This window comes from Magnolia sinica, chromosome 17 (assembly GCF_029962835.1).
Source record: "Magnolia sinica isolate HGM2019 chromosome 17, MsV1, whole genome shotgun sequence".
NCBI classification, from domain to species: Eukaryota; Viridiplantae; Streptophyta; class Magnoliopsida; order Magnoliales; family Magnoliaceae; genus Magnolia; species Magnolia sinica.
This window is the reverse complement of record NC_080589.1, coordinates 50,519,622-50,540,022: the sequence shown is the minus strand read 5'-3', so window position 1 is coordinate 50,540,022 and position 20,401 is coordinate 50,519,622.

Genomic DNA, 20,401 nt, shown 5'->3' with positions numbered 1-20,401 from the left:
GTACTTATTTTAGCTTGTTTGAGAAAGTTTTGCCATTTTAGCTTTTGTTGGGCGCCTAGCACATACATTGGAGGAAATATGTAGGCCTGTCTGAGCTTAGGACTCCTGATATATCAACTGAGATTTTGCTTGTTTTTGAGATGGCCCCAACTGCATTTCTTCAAGTGTTGTCTAGATGATACTAACTGTTGCTTTGTTTGCATTGTCACTTAATCCTAATCTCAACTCTTTAACCTAAACCTAAACTTGAAACCCCAAACCTAAACCCGAACCCGAAACCGATTTCCTAAACCTAAACCTTAACCTATTCTCAATTCCCTAAACCTTAACCTATAACCTAACTTAAACCTAAACCTTAACCTATTCTCAATTCCCTAAACCTTAACCTATAACCTAACTTAAACCTAAACCTATAACCTACACTTATAACCTAAACCTAAACATATAATATAAACCTAAAACCTAAATGTAATTTCAAATCCCTAAACCTAAACCTACACCCAATCCTAATCTCAACTCCCTAACCTAAACCTAAACCTAAACTTGAAAACCCAAACCTAAACCCGATACCGAACCCGAACCCGAACCCGATTTCCTAAACCTAAACTTTAACCTATTCTCAATTCCCTAAACCTTAACCTATAACCTAACTTAAACCTAAACCTTAACCTATTCTCAATTTCCTAAACCTTAACCTATAACCTAACTTAAACCTAAACCTATAACCTACACTTATAACCTAAACCTAAACATATAACCTAAACCTAAAACCTAAATGTAATCTCAAATCCCTAAACCTAAACCTATACCCAATCCTAATCTCAACTCCCTAAGCTAGACCTAAACCTAACGTTGAAAACCCAAACCTAAACCCAATACCGAACCCGAACCAGAACCTGATTTCTTAAACCTAAACCTTAACCTATTCTCAATTCCCTAAAGCTATAACCTATAACCTATAACCTAAACCTGATTTCTTTTCATTTGTCTGGATCACCTCTCATATGTTCTCTCTCTTTTCATTTGTTTTTTTTTTCCATAAGATTGTTTGTGTTTGGATGGATGCAGTTTATGTTTGGATGAATGTAGTTTATGTCTGAATAAATTTATGTAGTTTGGGTTTAGATGGATGTGAATGTGAATATGATGAAATATATTATATAACAGGTGTATACCAGGAAGAATATGATGAATTATATTGTAACAAAAAAAATAGAGACTTTTACCTACGACATATTTCGTACGTAAAAGTCTCATTAACATGTCTTATCCAGGTTTTTAGCAACGGAAATTTTCGTAGCTAAAAGTAAGTCTTAGGTTTTTTAGCTTAACTGGTTAAAGCCTTTACCGACGAAAAGTTTCGTCGCTACAAGTCTCATCATGTTGTTTACACCTTTGGCAACGAAACTTTTCGTCGCTAAAAATCTCATTCACAATTTTTAGCTACGAAAAAAAACTTTCTCATTCACAATTTTTAGCTACGAAAACTTTCGTCGTTAAAAGTCTATTCGATGATTTTTACCTCTGAAAAGTTGCGTAGCTAAAAGTAATCCATCTGACATGGGGAAAAATTAAGGTGGCAGAAACAACTTGATCTGAGGGATGCACGGAAAGTCAAGCTCATGCATTCATTCACGAGAGCTACAACACATTGAAAGGCGATGTATAACCATTCATAGATGAGAGGGAGATTTTAGGAGTGGGGCACGAGACAAGATGGGTTTGACCTAAATTCTGGGATTGAGCCATCCTCCTTTATTAAGAACATCGAGATTTCAAGGAGTGGGGCATGGGACTAGATGGATTTGAAGCAGATCTACTTTACGGTCAAGTATACCTTTTCGGGTGTTGCTAGAATCAGTGGGGCCTAAGGCGGATATGAGCTTGATTTTCTTGAGATTTGTTTTGACTTGTTAGGGGGAAATCTACTCAAAATCTTCATTTTGCACTGTGTAGGCTTAAACAAAGTGCTAAATTATGGCCCGCAATGAGCCTATGACTCTGGTCAGCCCATATTAGGTTGTGCTTGAGTTTCAGCCTGAAAACAAGGCTTATTTTTAAAAATCAATAAGAAAATGAGACAGGTTATGGCTAAATCACTCTCGTAAGTTTCAAAGCACTTTAAGGATGCATGTCGGTATTAACAGAAGGTTTTAATTCCCTAATCACATAAAACTTAGTAACAGCCATTAAGTAAATGCATGGTTTTGGTCCTTTTTTTTTTTTCTTTTTTTTGTAGCGTTCTGAATTTGTGGTAGATTTTGAATGGTTGTACGTCCACATCTTTTTATGGTGAAGCATGTATCTAACGGTGACCGACAATATAATAATGGGACACCTAGAAAGTCAGGCTCTTGCAATAATCATGAGAGCCACATGCCATTAAAAACACAACCATCCTTAGATCAGAGGGAGATTTTAAGGAGTGGGACGTGAAGGTGACTAGACAGGCTCATGCATTCATTATGAGAGCCACAACATTGAAAACAACATCCAACCGTCCTTAGATCAGAGGGAGATTTTAAGGAGTGGGACCTGAAGGTGACTGGACAGGCTCATGCATTCATTATGAGAGCCACAACATTGAAAACAATATCCAACCGTCCTTACATGAGAGATTTTAGGGTAATTTCCAACTGTACGACCCATAAATGGCCCACCAACCATTTTAAGTCCACTTGCTTTTTACCTCTCAAAAAAAAGCCCCAGCTGTACGGTCCCATTTCTCAGGTCGAAAATGGCCCTGCTTTTCCTTCCGGAAGCGGATCGCCTGGTGCTCGAAGACGAGCGCTGATGCTCCTCGAACTCCCAAGTTGTAAGAACGGTTCAAAAGATATCAAAGTCACATGGGCTCCACAGTTATGTATTTATTATATCCACAACGTTCATTCATATTTCGAGATCATTTCGGAGCAGTGTAAAAAAAAAAAAAAAATCATATCCAAAGATCGACTGGACCACACCACATAGCCCCGGGAAAATTGATTTTCACCGTTAAAAATTTTGTAGGGCTCACCATAACATTTATTTTCCATCCAATCTATCCATAAGGTCACAAAGGAAAAACAAATTTCATAATGATCCAAGACTTCTGTGACCCCTAAAAGGATTTCAATGGTAGATGTTCAATCCTCCACTGCTTTTTACAGTGTGGTCCACTTGATAGCTAGATCTATCTTATTTTTCGTCTCAAGCCTTAATTCGAGTTCACCAAATAGATGGACGGTTTGGATATAACACATACCTCATAATGGGACCCACAAACAACACTCTGTGCATTTCAGCCACTAACCCGGTCGACTCGTCAGTAGCTACGTATTATAACCGTAGTGGTGGTAATTACTACGATTATGGCTACGGTTATAATTCGTAGCCATGGACCCAGTTGACGGGGTTACTCATTGGTTGTTTTTCTTTTTCCCTGTTGTAATCCTCACTGCTTTTTGTGGGTCCCATTATGAGGTATGTTTTATATCCAAACCGTCCATCTATTTGGCGAACTCGTATTAAGGCTTGAGACAAAAAATAAGATAGATCTAGCTATCAAGTGGACCACACTATAAAAGGCAGTGCATGATTGAACGTCTACCATTGAAACACTTTTAGGGGTCACAGAAGTTTTGAATCATCATGAAATTTGTTTTTCCTCTTCATCCAAGTCTTTGTGACCTTATGAATAGATTGGATGGAAAATAAATGTTATGGTAGGCCCTACAAAAGTTTCAACGATGAAAATCAATTTTCCGTTGCTCTGTGTGGAATCGCCGGGATTGACCGTGAAATGCATGGAATTGACCGTGAAGTGATGGGGAATCGCCGGAATTGACCGTGAAATGAATGGAAATGACCATGAAGTGAAGGGATTGGCCGTGAAATGCATAGAATTGACCGTGAAGTAATGGGGAATTGTCGGAATTGACCGTGAAATGAATGGAAATGACCGTGAGATGAAGGGAATTGACCATGAAATGCATGGAAATGACCGTGAAGTGAAGCGAATTGATCATGAAATGCATGAAAATGGCTATGAATGCAAACTAAATTGCCAGAAATGACCATGAAATGCATGGAAATGACCATGAAGTGAAGCGAAGCGAATTGATCGTGAAATGCGTGGAAATGACCGTGAAATGCATGGAAATGACTGTGAATCCAAACGGAATCGCCGAAATTAACCGTGAAATGCATGGAAATGATGGTGAAGTGAAGCGAATTAATCATGAAATGCATGGAAATGACCGTGAAGTGAAGGGAAATAATCATGAAATGCATGGAAATGACCGTGAATCCAAACGAAATCGCCGAAATTGACCGTGAAATGCATGGAAATGACCGTAAAGTAAAGCGAATTGACCGTGAAATGCATGGAAACGACCATGAAGTGTAGGGAATTGACCGTGAAATGCATGGAAATGATCGTGAAGTGAAGCGAATTGACCGTGAATCCAAATGGAATTGCCGGAATTGACCGTCAAGTGAATCGAATTGACCATGAAATGCATGGAAATGACCGCGATGTGCAGGAAATTGACCGTGAAATGCATGGAAATGACCATGAATGCAAACGAAATTGCCGAAAATGACCGTGAAATACATGCAAATGACCGTGAAGTGAAGCGAATTGACAGTGAAATGCGTGGAAACGACTGTGAAGTAAAGGGAATTGACCGTGAAATGCATGGAAATGACCGTGAATCCAAACGGAATCGCCGGAATTGACCGGGGAAAGCATGGAAATGACCGTGAAGTGAAGCGAATTAACCTTGAAATACGTAGAAACGATTGAGAAGTGAAGGGAATTGACCTTGAAATGCATGGAAATGACCGTGAATGCAAACGGAATTGCCGAAAATGACCATGAAATGCATGGAAATGACCGTGAAGTGAAGCGAATTGACCATGAAATGTGTGGAAATGACCGTGAAGTAAAGGGAATTGACCGTGAAATGCATGGAAATGACCGTGAAGTGCATGGAAAAGATCGCGAAGTGAAGCGAATTGACCATGAAATGCATGGAAACGACCGTGAAGTGAAGGGAATTAACCGTGAAATGATTGGAAATGACCCTGAATGCAAACGGATTTGCCAGAAATGACCGTGAAATGCATGGAAATGACTGTGAAGTGAAGTGAATTGACCGTGAAATCCATGGAAATGACCGCGAAGTGAAGGGGATTGATCGTGAAATGTATGGAAATGACCGTGAAATGCATGAAAATGACCGTGAAGTGAAGTGAATTGACCGTGAAATGTGTGGAAACGACCGTGAAGTGAAGGGAATTGACCATGAAATGCATGGAAATGACCGTGAATGCAAACAGAATTGTTGAAAATGACTATGAAATGCATAGAAATGACCGTGAAGTGAAGTGAATTAACCGTGAAATGTGTGGAAATGACGGTGAAGTGAAGGGCATTGACCGTGAAATGCATGGATATGAGTGTGAATCCAAACAGAATCGTTAGAATTGACCGTGAAATGCATGGAAATGAACGTGAAGTGAAGCGAATTGACCGTGAAATGCGTGGAAATGACCGTGAAATGCATGGAAATGACCGTGAATGCAAACGGAATTGCTGGAAATGACCGTGAAATGCATGGAAATGACCGTGAAGTCAAGCGAATTGACCGTGAAATGCGTGGAAATGACCGTGAAGTGAATGGAATTGATCGTGAAATGCATGAAATGATCGTGAATCCAAACGGAATCGCCGAAATTGACCCTGAAATGCATGGAAATGACCGTGAAGTGAAGCGAATTGACTGTAAAATGCGTGGAAATGACCGTAAAGTGAAGGGAATTAACCGTGAAATGCATGGAAATGACCGTGAATCCAAACGGAATCGCTGGAATTGACCATGAAATGCATGGAAATGACCGTGAAGTGAAGCGAATTGACCGTAAAATGCGTGGAAATGACCGTGAAGTGAAGGGAATTGACCGTGAAATGCATGGAAATGACCGTGAATTAACACGGAATCACCGAGAATGACCGTGAAATGCATGGAAATGACCGTGAAGTGAAGCGAATTGACCGTGAAATGCATGGAAATGACCGTGAAGTGAAGGGAATTAACCATGAAATGCATGAAAATGACCGTGAATCCAAACGGAATCGCCGGAATTAATCATGAAATGAATGGAAATGACCGTGAAGTGAAGGGAATTGACCGTGAAGTGAAGAGGAATCGCCGGAATTGACCGTGAAATGCATGGAATTGACCGTGAAGTGAAGCAAAGCAAATTGACCATGAAATGCATGGAAATGAACATGAAGTGAAGGAAAATCGCCGGAATTGACCATGAAATGAATGGAAATGACCGTGAAGTGAAGTGAATTGACCATGAAATACATTGAATTGATCGTGAAGCAAAGGGAATTGACCGTGAAATGCATGGAATTGACCATGAAGTGAAGGGAATTGACTGTGAAATGTACAGAATTGACCGTGAAGTGGAGGGAATTGACCGTGAAATGAATTGAATTGACCGTGAAGTGAAGGGGAATCGCCGAAATTGACCGTGAAATGAATGGAATTGACCATGAAATACACGGAATTGACCATGAAGTAAAGGGAATTGACCATGAAATGAATTGAATTGACCATGAAGTGAAGGAAAATCGTCGGAATTGACCGTGAAATGCATGGAATTGACCGTGAAATGAAGGGAATTGACCGCGAAATGCATAGAATTGACCGTGAAATAAAGGGAATTGACCGTGAAATGCATGGAATTAACCGTGAAGTGAAGGGGAATCGCCGGGATTGACCGTGAAATGCATGGAATTGATCGCGAAGTAAATGGAATGAATGAAATTGACCGCGAACTGAATGAAATGGATTTTCAACCATCGACCTGATGGAATCTTGGAAAATAACTAGGTTGGTTGGCTAAAGTAGCTTCTCCTACCCCAAAATCATATAGGGTACGTCAAGTAACTAGTTCTGGTTTAGAAGATATTCTTGTTAAATGAATAAAGAAAGAAATGAAAAAAAGACAGAATTTTTTTTTATATGCTTATAAATACATATTTATATAAATATGTATTAGAGAAGAATGTAGGTAGAATAAAGTTCTCCATGTGGAAACAAAAAAAGTGCATCCATAAAACAGCTTGACCCGGTCGACCCCAACTCAATGTCTCACTACCTACTTGTATGTCAATAGCTACGGTTATCGCTGCGGTTATAATCCGTAGCCATAGGAGACCCCCAGGTTTCAGATAATTTTTTTAAAAACAGGGGCATTTTCGTAATGTGGACAAGCTGTCCGTACGTCCGATGAGTATTCTTGGGAGGTAAAAAGCAAGTGGGCTTTAAAAGGTTGGTGGCCCATAAATGGGTCGTATAGTTGGAAATTTCTCGAGATTTTAAGGAGTGGGGCTTGAGATAGGATGGGTTTGGTAGGGGGGGTGGTCAGGTTCATGCATTCATTATGAGAGCCACAACTTTGAAAACAATATACAACCATCTCTACATTAGAGATTTTAAGGAGTGGGGCTTGAGATAGGATGGGTTTGGGCCAAGATTCTACAGTCAAGTCTTCACTTTTGCTAGAATCGCAGAGATTTCAACGAGTAGGACATAGGACTGAATGGGCTGAGATTCTACTTTTTAAGTCTTTTTTTTCTGTTGGGTGTTACCAGATTCCAAAGAGTTGGGCTTCAGACCGGATACGGGCGCTCACTTTTTACTTATTTGCTTGGATTTGTCAATTCAAAGTCCATACAAAAATTTTATTTTAAACAGCCAGGGTTAAGGGCACACACTCAATTACGGCTGGCAGTGGGCTTGTGAATTTGGTCAGCCCACAGGCCAGCTGGCCAGGCCTGCTTCTAACTCGATCTTAATTAGGTGTAATTACTGGATTATGCTTTGGCTTCAACCTGAAAACAAGGGCTATTAAAGCATATGAGTTAGGCTATGGGTGACTGACTCTTGTTTCCAACAGTTTGGAGGATGCACGTAGGTATTAGGAGAAGTTTTCAATTTCCAATTCTCATAAAAGTTACTAATAGGTTTAAAATAAAACTAAATGAGTCATAGGAGTGGTGTTCAGGTCTAATAATTTGTTAACGGGTGAGACCATTTGTTAAAATTCTAAACCCAATTAGTAAATAGGTGAGAATCGGGGTCGCCGATCCATGGGCTGTGGCTCTGGTTGGGATTTGAATAGTATGTCCATCTTGTAGTGGGCCATTGACCCGAAACTAGTCCCACCCTCTACCACTCTGCTTAAATTTTGTATTTTAAGAAAAAATTTCTTTTGTAGCAGTGATGGATCCAAGTTTGCATCAATGAGCTTGGGGTTCAAAAATTCAATAAAATTTTTGTTGAATCCCCCGCTGCTTTTTACAGTGTGGTCCACTTTAGTTTTATATCTGTCTTATTTTTCTGCTCAAGCCTTAATACTAGCTTGCAAAATGGATGGACGGTTTGGATATAACAAATAAGTCATGATGGGACCCACAGAACTTGCTGACGTTAATACACCGGCCAATCCGCTTCCCAATCCCGTCCCAGCCTGTCCGCTTCGAACGGACGCGGGATTAGATACTGACAGTTTGAGTACGGAGGCTTGCTACTGAAGTGACGTGAACAAGTTCCGTGGACCCTACTATGATTTATCTGTTGTATCCACAACGTCCGTTCCTTTAGAGATATTATTTTAAGCGATGACCTATAGAATAAGGCAGATCCAAAGCTTTAGTGGACCCCACCAAAAAAAACAACAGGAAGATTGATGCCCACCGTTGAAACCTTCATAAGGCCCACCGGGACATTTTTTCAAAATCCAACCTGTTCAAAAGTTAAAAAAGACATTAAAAAAGGCAAAACACAAATATCAGCTTGATTGAAAACTTTTGTGGCCTTTAGGATTTTTTAACGGTGGTGTCCCTCTCCCCACTATTTTCTGTGGTGGGGTCCACTGGAGCTTTGGATGTGACTCATTCTTTGGTTCTTACCTTTAAATGATCTCTCCAGTTAGATGGACGGCGTGGATACAAAACATACGTCATGGTGGGGCCCACAGAACTTGGTGACGTCACATCACTATTCTAACTTGTCAATAGCCAATTTGCGCCTGCTTCGAACGCGGATTGCGTCCTACCCCTACCGTCCGGGCGGGGCTCTGTGGGGCTCACTGTGACGTAAGTGTTTTATCGAAGCCGTTCATCGGTTTTCTAATGTTATTTTAATATATGATCATAAAGATGAAGGAGGTCCACAGCTCCAGTGAACCACACTAAAGAATGCTGCAGTGATAATGAAATCCACCGTTGAAACCTTTCTAAGGACCACTGTGATGTTTTTTCTTACCATCCAACCTATTCATTAGGCCATGTAGACGTGGATGAAGTGAAAACACAAATATCAACTCGATCCGAAACTTCTCCAACTCCCAAGAAGCTTTTAATGGTGGACCTTCAATCCCCACCTTGTGGTCTAATTAATCCTTGGCCCTGCCTCTTTTTTTGGCTCACATGTTAAATGATCTAAAAAAGTTGATGGACGGTGTGGATCAAACACATAAATCATGGTCGGACATAAAGAAGTTTTACATATTAAAAGTTGGTTTTGTATCGTGCAAACAATTTAAAGAGAAAAAATTATAGCACTCCTTACACCACCCCATGAAAACAAAAAGTTAAATTGTGGGGCCCACCTTGATGTTTTTGTATTATCCACACCGTCCATCCCTTTAGCCAACTCATTTTAGGGCATGAGCCAAAAAAAGATACACATCCAATGATCAAGTGGACCACACTACTAGAAAAAATGGAAATTAAACTCCTACCATTGAAAGCTTCTTGAAGACCTTGGAAATTTTGGATCAAACTGATATTTTTGTTTCCACTTTATCCATGACTATGTGACCTTATTAACGGGTTGGATGACAAATAAACATCACTGTGGGTCCTAGGGGGAAAAAAAACTTTCAACCATTGAGGTTTTAATGATCCCTGTTTCCTAAGGTGTGGTCCACTTGAGCTTTTTATTTTCCTCAGTTTTGAGATCATGCCTTACAATGTATTTTTTAAAAGGATGGATGGTGTGGATAACTCATATGTATATATATATATATATATATATATATATCATGGTAGGGCCCACATATTTAAATCAGTAATAAAAATGTTTGTATGGACCGATTTTCGAAACGTAATTCTTGGCGACTTTCAAACAGGTGTAGTGAGCAATAATCAGGTAATTCCGTATATTTTCCAGGGGAAATTTAAAATCAAACAGCCCCTTAGCGCTTTCATTCTTCCGCGTTAACAACACATTAACAAACACAACTAAATGCAGAACATTTTCCAATTCTGCATTAAGTGCAAAAATTCAGTGTTAACAAACAGGTCACTACAGTTTTTTGTTGAAAACCATGAAGTCCAGTAAAAACCATGACCATCTTTACTATCTATAGTAAGTCATGAATTTAGGGAGTTTGAGTTGAAGTTTGATTATGATACTTGTTTCTAAATTTCATATCACCATTTAAAGGATTGTAAATTCATTTTTTTTATCAATCAATATATTTTTTAATTTGTTAGAATTTATCTTATTTTCTATTTTCGCTCGTGAATTTGAGAAATCTCTATGAGGAGTCCAAAGAAGCTCCTTTGATTTGGAGTAGTTACCCCGTGAGGAAGACAGTGATCGACCTCATCACGTCCATCCCTGCGGTAGGTTATGTGAAACTCACTAAATGAAAGCTACATGGGGCCTTGCATTTTCCATATCCATCTTGTCTATTTCAGCCATTGGGCCATATCATTTTAAGGCATGAGTGCAGAAATGAAACAGATCTAAATCTTAGGTGGATCATATGCAGTAAACAGTGGTGAATGACTACTAAAAACTTTTTGTGGGCCATAAAAGTTTTGGATAAAGCTGGTATTTGTTTTCTCAATTCATCCAAGCTTGTTTGACCTTATCAACAAGTTAGATGGCCAATAAACATTAGGGTGGACTCTAAGAAGTTTTTAACGATGGGGCATGGTCCACCCGGGATTTGGATATGCTTTATTTTTGTGCTCATGCCCTAAAATGATATGGAAAACAGATGAACGGCATAGAATACATACATCAAAGTAGGCCCAAGGGTGCAGACCCCACCGTCTTGGGTGAGGCTGGAGTCGCACCTAATCTGCTTCCTATTTCAGTAGATTACGCAGGTTACCCTTCTGTTCCAAGTGGTAATGGTGGGTGCTGGAAATGATCCGTGGGTCCTACCATGATGATGTATGTATATTATCCACCCCGTCCATTCATTTTCCCAACTCATTTTATGGCATTAGCAGAAAAAAATGAAGCATATCCAAATCACAAGTGGACCATACTATGGGAATTAATGATGGTTGAACGCCCACCATCAAAAGCTTTCTAGGGCCACTGTAACGTGTACTTGCCATCCAACTTATTGATTAGGTCACACATACATCATTCATCCTGCATTCAATCACCACTGTTTCCTATACCAAAAGAAGCTTTTATTGATGGGCATTCAATCATCATTGTTTCCTATGGTGTGGTCCACCTAAGATTTGGATTTGCCTTATTTTTGAGCTTATGTCCAAGAAATAAAATGAAAAAAAAAAAAGAAAAAGAAATGAACGGACAGCATAAAAAAAACATATACATCATGACGGCCCATAGAGCTTTTTGTGCACCGACCTGCACGACGCGCATACGGGCAACGGCTATTCAGGAGAAATTTACGACTGTGGACCCCACCTTTTATCCAGCGGTTTTTACACTACAAACTTAGAATACGCACTTGGACCTCCTTGTACGGAGTCAGAATTTCAGGACAAAAATACCCCTCCTTTCACGGCTGTGGCTTTTCCTCTCCCATTTCCACTGCTCGCTTTTCCTCTCCCTTTCCACCATTGCTTTCACCCCCTTTCCTCATTGCGTTTCCTATAGCGAGATCCCAAAAAACTCTTTTTGTGGGCCCCCCTCAATCGCATTTTGTCTTCTTCTGAAAATGGTCGGTAGAGTGAAGAAAGCACGCAGCACAGGTATATTTTAAACTCAGTTGGGCCCACATTTAATATATGTAGTTCCATTTTTATTTTTGTACTAGAGGAAAAGGTTCTATACGGTCGAGCTCATGGGAACTCCCCATGAGGTTGAGCTGTGTGGGCCCCACCATCATGTATGTCGAACATCAACACCGTGAACTTGATGGGTCCCCTTTAAATTATGGGATAGCAGAAAAATCAGCCGTATACGGAACTCAGGTGGGCCATACCATCTAAAATCATGTGAAGACATGCCTAAAACATATAAAATTATTTGGTGGGGCCCACCTGAAATTTGGATGTGTTTGAAACTTGGTCTGACCCCTCATCCAAGTGGGACACACATTATAGATGGGCTGGATTTGTGAAACACACCTCGATGGGCCCAAAAAATAAATATGAATTTTTTAATGGAAGGTAACACCTCTCAAGTTTTGTACGTGATGTGGCCTACAAAAGTCACGAATTAACTTGATTTTTAAGCTCTAGGCCCACCATGTAATGGTGCATCTGACTGATGGGGTGGATGTTTGACATACTTCATGATAGGGCCCACACAGCTCGACCTCATGGGTAGTTCACATGAGCTCGACCATATAAAACCTTTTCCCACACACACGTAAATATACACACGACAAATGTGCATGCATGCCCGCGCGCGCGATTTAATGTGTGTGTATATATATATATATATATATATATATATATATATATATATATATATATATATATATATATATATATAAGGCGTTGAGCCCCAAATGAAGCATATCAAAAGATCAAGTGGACCATACCACGGGAAACTGGTCATAATGATTTTCCGTTTGCCCCACGAATTTCTAGTTTGCCGCTCAATTTCATGCTTGCCCACTGAATTTCCTAGCTTGCCCAATTAATTTTATGTTTGCCCGATTGAATTTCTAGTTTGCCCCTTGTTCAGTTTGCCCCGCTGATTGTGTAGTTTGCCCCACTAAATTGTCTAGTTTGCCTCTTTGAATTTCATGTTTGCCCATTGAATTTCATGTTTGCCCTGAGTTAGTTAGTACGCTCCCATTGTACCAAGTAAACTCAGTTGAGCCCACATTGAATGTACGTAGTATATCCACGCCGTCCATCCGTTTTTCCATCTAATTTTAACGGTTTAGCCCCAAATTGAAGCATATCAAAAGATCAAGTGGATCATACCACGGGAAGTAGCGGGGCATAATGATTTCCACCGTTGAAACCATAGTGGGCCCAACAGTGATGTTTGTTTATTATCAAACTTATTCATAAGATCATACAGATATGGATCAATAGAAAAAACAATTATAAGCTTGATTCAAAACTTCTGTGGCCCCTAAGAAATGATCAACATTAGAAGTTCAATTCAAATTTTCATTTGGTGTGGTCTATTTGAACATTGGATACGTTTATATTTATCGGCTCAAGCCATGAAATTATCTGTTAAGTTTGCTCCGCTGAATTTCATGTTTGCCCTGCTCATTTTCATGTTTGCCCCACTGATTTTCTAGTTTCCCCCGCTGATTTTCCAGTTTGTCCCGCTGATTTTCCAGTTTGCCCCGCTGATTTTCTAGTTTGCTCTCCTCAATTTGTAACGGGCCCATGTCTTAGCAGCCTTAGAAAAGGGATGAAGATGGCAACTCTCTTCCATTGAAACACAGAAACAGGTTGATGAAGAAATTGTGACCATTTCACGAAGAAAATGTGAAAATTTTGCTTACATTTTCATAACATCTGTAAAAGATGTTTGCTGGTAGAATCAACCAACATGGAATCTTTTCCAGCCCATAGGGCCAAAAATCCATTTTTCTCAGATAGTTCTCTCTCTCTCTCTCTCTCTCTGAGTATATTGAGAGAGTTCACAATCCAGATGAAATTTACTGGTCTTATTTGTTTGTTGATACCATTTTTTTTAGATGGGCCCACGTCTTAGCAGCCTTAGAAAAGGGATGAAGAGTAAATCCAATATTTAAATCCACAGATTTTAGGATCCATGTCATGACCTTAGAATTGTTAATGCTCTGTTTAATTGGTCCTTTTTTATCAGAAGGTTTAACCAATGAACCATCTAGAAACCCAACCCCTTAGCCTTAATAAAGTGACGAAAACAGAAGGCCCATTGAATAGAATTTTTTGCCATAGAATTTAATAGAAATTCTTTCTAATCATTAGCAGCTATTAAAAGAAAAAATTCCAAATGTTGGAGCAGAGAAAAGAAGATTTTCACCTGCTGGGAGGAAGATAATTTAAGAGATTCAACCTCTTCAAGAAAAATGTAATACAGATCTGAGTTCAACACAAACTAAATCAGTCTCCAGTAAAAAAGGAGACCCTATCCATGAGCTAATAAGATCTAGATCTATATCAAGAAAAAATTGCGCAGATCACACTATCCACGAGCTGACTGAGATGTGGATTGATATACAATAAAAATGGAGGACAAATGATGGTACTTAATTAGAGTTCGTGTTCAATAAAATACTTCAAATTTTTCTTTATTTCTTATGGATTCAAGAGTCATTGCACGTTGCAGATTCAAGGTCCATACCTTTAGAGGAGACATTGTTCTTCCTCTTCACTTTCCCACGCCCTTCCCGGCTGTTAGATAGCTTACAATACAGTCCATCTAACCTGTAAACCTATCATCTGCCTAGGACATGAGGGCCATGCTAAAGGAGGGTATTACAAATAAAACACATTATGGGGGCGTAGCAAGCATAATCGGATTGCGTACTGAGTTAGTCAGTACGCTCCCATTGTACTAAGTAAACTCAGTTGGGCCCTCATTGAATGTATGTAGTATATCCACGCCGTCCATCCGTTTTTCCATTTATTTTAAGGGGTTTAGCCCCCAAATTGAAGCATATCAAAAGATCAAGTGGATCATACCACGGGAAACAGTGGGAATAATGATTTCCACCGCCGAAACCATAGTCGGCCCAAAGTGATGTTTGTTTATTATCAAACCTGTTCATAAGATCATACAGATATGGATTAATAGAAAACACAATTATAAGCTTGATCCAAAACTTCTATGGCCCCTAAGAAATGATCAACATTAGAAGTTCAATTCAAAATTTCATGTGGTGTGGTCCATTTGAACATTGGATATATTTAGATTTTTCAGCACAAGCCACGAAATTATTTATTAAGTTTGCCCCGCTAATTTTTCAGTTTCCTCCATTGATTTTCTAGTTTCCCCCGCTGATTTTTCAGTTTGCCCCGCTGATTTTCTAGTTTGCCCTATTGATTTTCTAGTTTGCCCCGCTGATTTTCCAGTTTGTCCCACTGATTTCCTAGTTTGCCCCGCTGATCTTCTAGTTTCCCCCGCTGATTTTTCAGTTTGCATAGTCTTTAGATAGTATAAGGCTAGGGTACTCCTTAATCTCTATGAGTTTTCATCCATCTCAGTTATGGTGTCATTCCTTCATGATAGACGAATACCTGACTGCAATAGTCAATTGTGAAAACCTTATCTGAGAGCTGGCCAACCAAGAAACTCAATCCTTTGACCACCGTACCATAATTGAATGATTATCCAACACTACTCTACTCTACCTCTGGATATACTTCATTCTTACCAAGCCACTTAGCAATCCTGTTTAAAAAAGAGAGTATATAATCTTTGCTATCCCCCTCATCTATAGATCTCTGTGATTCTATCCATTTTAGCCCTCATGCCCTCCTCGTCCCCCTAGCGGTTAGAAAGTGGAACTATGAAAGAGCATGAGATGGCGGATTAAAGGAAATAGTTGTGGCTATGGTACGTTGAATCGGAGTGACTTCTCTATGAACTAATTGATGTGCCTGTCACTTCCTGGTATGACTGGTGGATATAGCTTTTCACTATACCCAGCCACACCCCGCGTACAACCCAACTTCATATTCACCCGCCGCCCGAGCAGAGAGTCGACTATGCTGGGATGATTATTGGACCTACGTGCTTATCAACCAACTATGCTGGGATGAAACACCTCCCGATTGAATGATATAGGTCTTTACCAGTGGAATTAGAACGATTGTTGTAGTGGCCCATGCTACCTATGCCACTTTTTTCCAATAGCCCCAGGACCATCGATTCTTTGAGCTAAGGACATGGTAGGTACGTACGACCAAGCATCACGTTAATTGCTGATATAGTTTCATCTTTTGAGCTACATTGATTTATGAGTGACGACTAGCATTGATGTGTTTCACGATCCATGAACAGTTTTCACTAGTATGTTACGACTGCAATTCCATGAAGAGATAGGTGTGGTAAGAGAAGGCATCTATATAGATGTACGCTATGTAAATACTTAGTAAAAAATGAATTGACTACTCTCATTATGATATAAGACAAAAAACGAGACAAATCTAAAAAACACGAGTGGGCAAGACAACTGACCCGGTCGACCCCAACTAGCTAACCCAGTTTATCAGGTCCCTGGACCAAGGTACTTATGGCTACGGTTATAATCCGTAGCCATAGAGGCCGCTAAATCCGTAGCCATAGGCTAGCTTACTTAAAAACAAAACCAGCAAGTTGGGGTCGACCGGGTTGGGACCCGGTCGACCGGGTCAGAGCTCGGCCTATCGCTACGGATTATAACCGTAGCCATAGCTGTAGTGTTATGCACTTTTTTCTCTTTTCTCTTTTTATTTTTATTTTATTTTTATTTTTTACATGGAGAACATTTTTCCCCTTACATTTTTCTATAGTACATAATTATGTAAATATGTATATATAAGTATATAAAAATATTTTTCTATCTTTTAATTCATTTCTTTGTCTATTTATTTAACAAGCATATCTCCTAAACTAGAATGATTTACTTAACTTACCACATATGATTTTGGGGTAGGAGAAGCTAATTTAGCCAACCAACCTAGTTATTTTCCAAGATTCCATATGGTCGACAATGGTTATAAGGTTTGTGATCATCCTATTTATATTTTTCTAAGCATGGATCATCCACAGTGGAGCCCATCTGGCTAACATTCTAGATCATAAGACCATAGCCTCCACTTATACGAGCTCATGACAGAAGGATACTACTTTGAAGGAGATTTTGCTAACAACATTTCATGGGTCTCCTTTGATTCTCATTTGTGGAACGATGTTCTATTAAAACAAAGAAACAACTTAATGTTCATCAGGATGTTTATGTTAAAAGATGTTGTAAGAATGCATATTCATTTAGAGTGTATTATTCCAAACCTTACTCATCTTCTAAACCCATACCTAAAGACACATATTACCTAAAACCATGTACATTGAATCTGGGGCCCACCAAAACTAAATTTCATGAGTATGGGGCATACACAAATCATGTGCATTGATTGTGGGGCCCATTGAAATTAGGCGGCCCACTTGAAATGTGGTCCAGCGGTAGTACCTAGGCAGCTGGTGGCCCACCTCCTCCACTTGGAATCCTTCACCAGAATATTATGTCTGATTTTGTACACTATGTTTATCTTGTGAATTTTATGTTTAATATATTTTTCAATTCATCTCTGCAGGCGACGAATATTCTGCCGTTGTCTCCAACCCAGCATCCAGGTGTATACTGACATGGTGGTTTGACAAGGTGAAGGGTGGAGTGGAGAAGCACAATAGTCGCATAAATCTATTTAAGCAATCCCCTTTCTCGTTTCTATTGCATGTTACATCTTTTAGATTTATAGGGGCTCTATTTCACGTTTTTTTATTAAGATACAAAGGTGATTTAGTATTTGAGATCAGGGGGAGGCGAGTGCAGTTTTCGGAGATGGACTTCGCCCTCATTACCGGTCTTAAGACTGGAGATCTTACTATACCGAAGAATCGCTACACTACGAGTACACTAAGAGACAAATACTTCAAAGAATATCCATCAACACACCCCCACAAGAGCCTATGTGGCAGATAAGTTTGATATCTAAGCCATCCATTTTTCCATCTATTTTAAGGGGTTGAGCCCCAAATTGAAGCATATCAAAAGATCAAGTAGATCATATTATATGAAACAGTAGGCAGAATGATTTTCATGTTTGTCCCGCTTATTTTCATGTTTGCCCCGCTGATATCCTAGTTTGCCCTGCTGATTTTTCAGTTTGCCCCGCTGATTTTCTAATTTCCCCCGCTAATTTTTCAATTTGCCCCGCTGATTTTCTAGTTTGCCCTGTTGATTTTCCAGTTTGCCCCGCTGATTTTCCAGTTTCTCTTGCTGATTTCCTAGTTTGCCCCGCTGATTTCCTAGTTTGCCCCACTGATCTTCTAGTTTCTTCCGCTGATTTTCCAGTTTGCTCCGCTGAATTTCACGTTTTCCCCACTGAATTTCATGTTTTCCCCGCTGAATTTCATGTTTGTCCCGCTGAATGTCTAAGTTCCCTCCCTCTATGTCTAGGTTCCCTTCCACATATGAGGTTTTGGTGTATACATATTACGATGAAAACGGAGGGGTATTACATAATCTGATGAACATAATGTATTACAAATAAAACACCATTGTGGGGCATAGCAAGCGTAATCAGATTGTGTACTGAGCTAGTGAGTACGCTCCCATCGTACTGAGTAAACTCAGTTGGGCCCACATTGAATGTATGTAGTATATCCACGTCATCCATCCGTTATTCTATCTAATTTAAAGGGTTAACCCCCAAATTGAAGCATATCAAGAGATCAAGTGGATCATACCATGGGAAACAGTGGGCATAATGATTTCCACCGTTGAAACCATATTAGGCCCAACAGTGATGTTTGTTTGTGATCAAACATGTTCATAAAATAATTAAAACGTTGAGTCCCTGTTAAATTCAAGAGCAACTAATCAAATAACAAGCCTTTCTTGTTGCATGATAATATGGAGGAATGTTACTGAAAATTCAAAACAACTTGAAAGAGTTATGGTGTAATATGAATACTTTGGCATGTCACATCTCAACTTGATAGGTATCATTTTTGCATTGATTAGTGGATATTGTTAATACTTCTCAACTTGATTCGAAATTTTTTAAAAGAATTTTGTAATGGAATTGGATGGAATGTGTTGTTTGGAATTGGATTGAGTCCACTATCTAAATCAGTCCTATATACATGCGTAATTTCATTTGAAATTACATTGATTCACGAGGTGTAGTGGGTTTTTACTTTACATCGTATCCTACACTATTGCTACTGAAATGATGTCTTGGGTTTGTTGCAATTTTGAAAATAAAGTGAGGACTTTTTCCCTTTCATGTCAAGTGATAGGTCTTAGGTGGCCATGATTGTTAGCTATGAAAAAGATGGACTTCTCTGGAATCTCAAGAATTGCATTGTGTGATCACCATATACAATCAAAACCGCATGCATGTATTTGTATCTGTATGTGCATATGTATATCTATATATTTCTATAAGTATGTATGTTTGTATATGTGTATGAATTTATAAATGCATCATTATCACCATTATTATCTTAGTCTTCTCCTAAGAATTTGGGTTGGCTTTTAGGAAGTATATGGCAGAGGTTTCTACATGGAGCACTCTTTATAACCAACTCCAACCATGTGAACTACCAAAGCAACCAGAGCAACATTCATCACATTGGGCATTTATTGAAGCCAGACAGCTGCAATGTGCTTATTGAAACGAACATTTCGAGCATGATTCAAAGCATTCCTCAGAAGATCCATAAAGTATTATTTTGGGACACCTCCATAGTTTAGTAGTGAAATTAAAGTCTTATTTAGGTACGTTTTCCTTGGTATCGATCCCTAGTGGGGGTGGCTAACATGGAGGGTGTGCACTGGCATGGGTGTTTACTAGCAAGCTAACCCACATTTCCATGCATTTCATGGTCAATTTACTTCACTTCATGGTCATTTCCGTGCATTTCATGCTTGCCCCGCTCAATTTCATGTTTCCCCCCCTGATTTTATAGTTTGCCCTGCTCAATTTCTAGTTTGCCCCGCTCAATTCCATGTTTGCCCCGGTCAATTTCATGTTTGCCCCGCTGATTTTCATGTTTGCCCCGCTGATCTTCTAGTTTGCCCCCTTCATTTTCATGCTTGCCCCGCTGATCTTCTAGTTTGCCCCGTTGTTTTTCTAGTTTGCCCCGCTCATAATTCAGTTTGCCCCGTTCATATTTCAGTTTGCCCCGCTGATTTTCTACTTTGCCCCGTTCATTTTCATGCTTGACCCGCTCATTTTCATGATTGACCCGCTCATTTTCATGCTTGCACCACTGATTTTCTAGTTTGGTCCGCTCATTTTCATGCTTGACCCGCTTATTTTCATGATTGACTCACTCATTTTCATGCTTGCCCCGTTGATCTTCTAGTTTGCCCCGCTTATTTTCTAGTTTCCCCCACTGATTTTCTAGTTTGCCTCGCTCATATTTCATGGGAAATGGGAAATGGG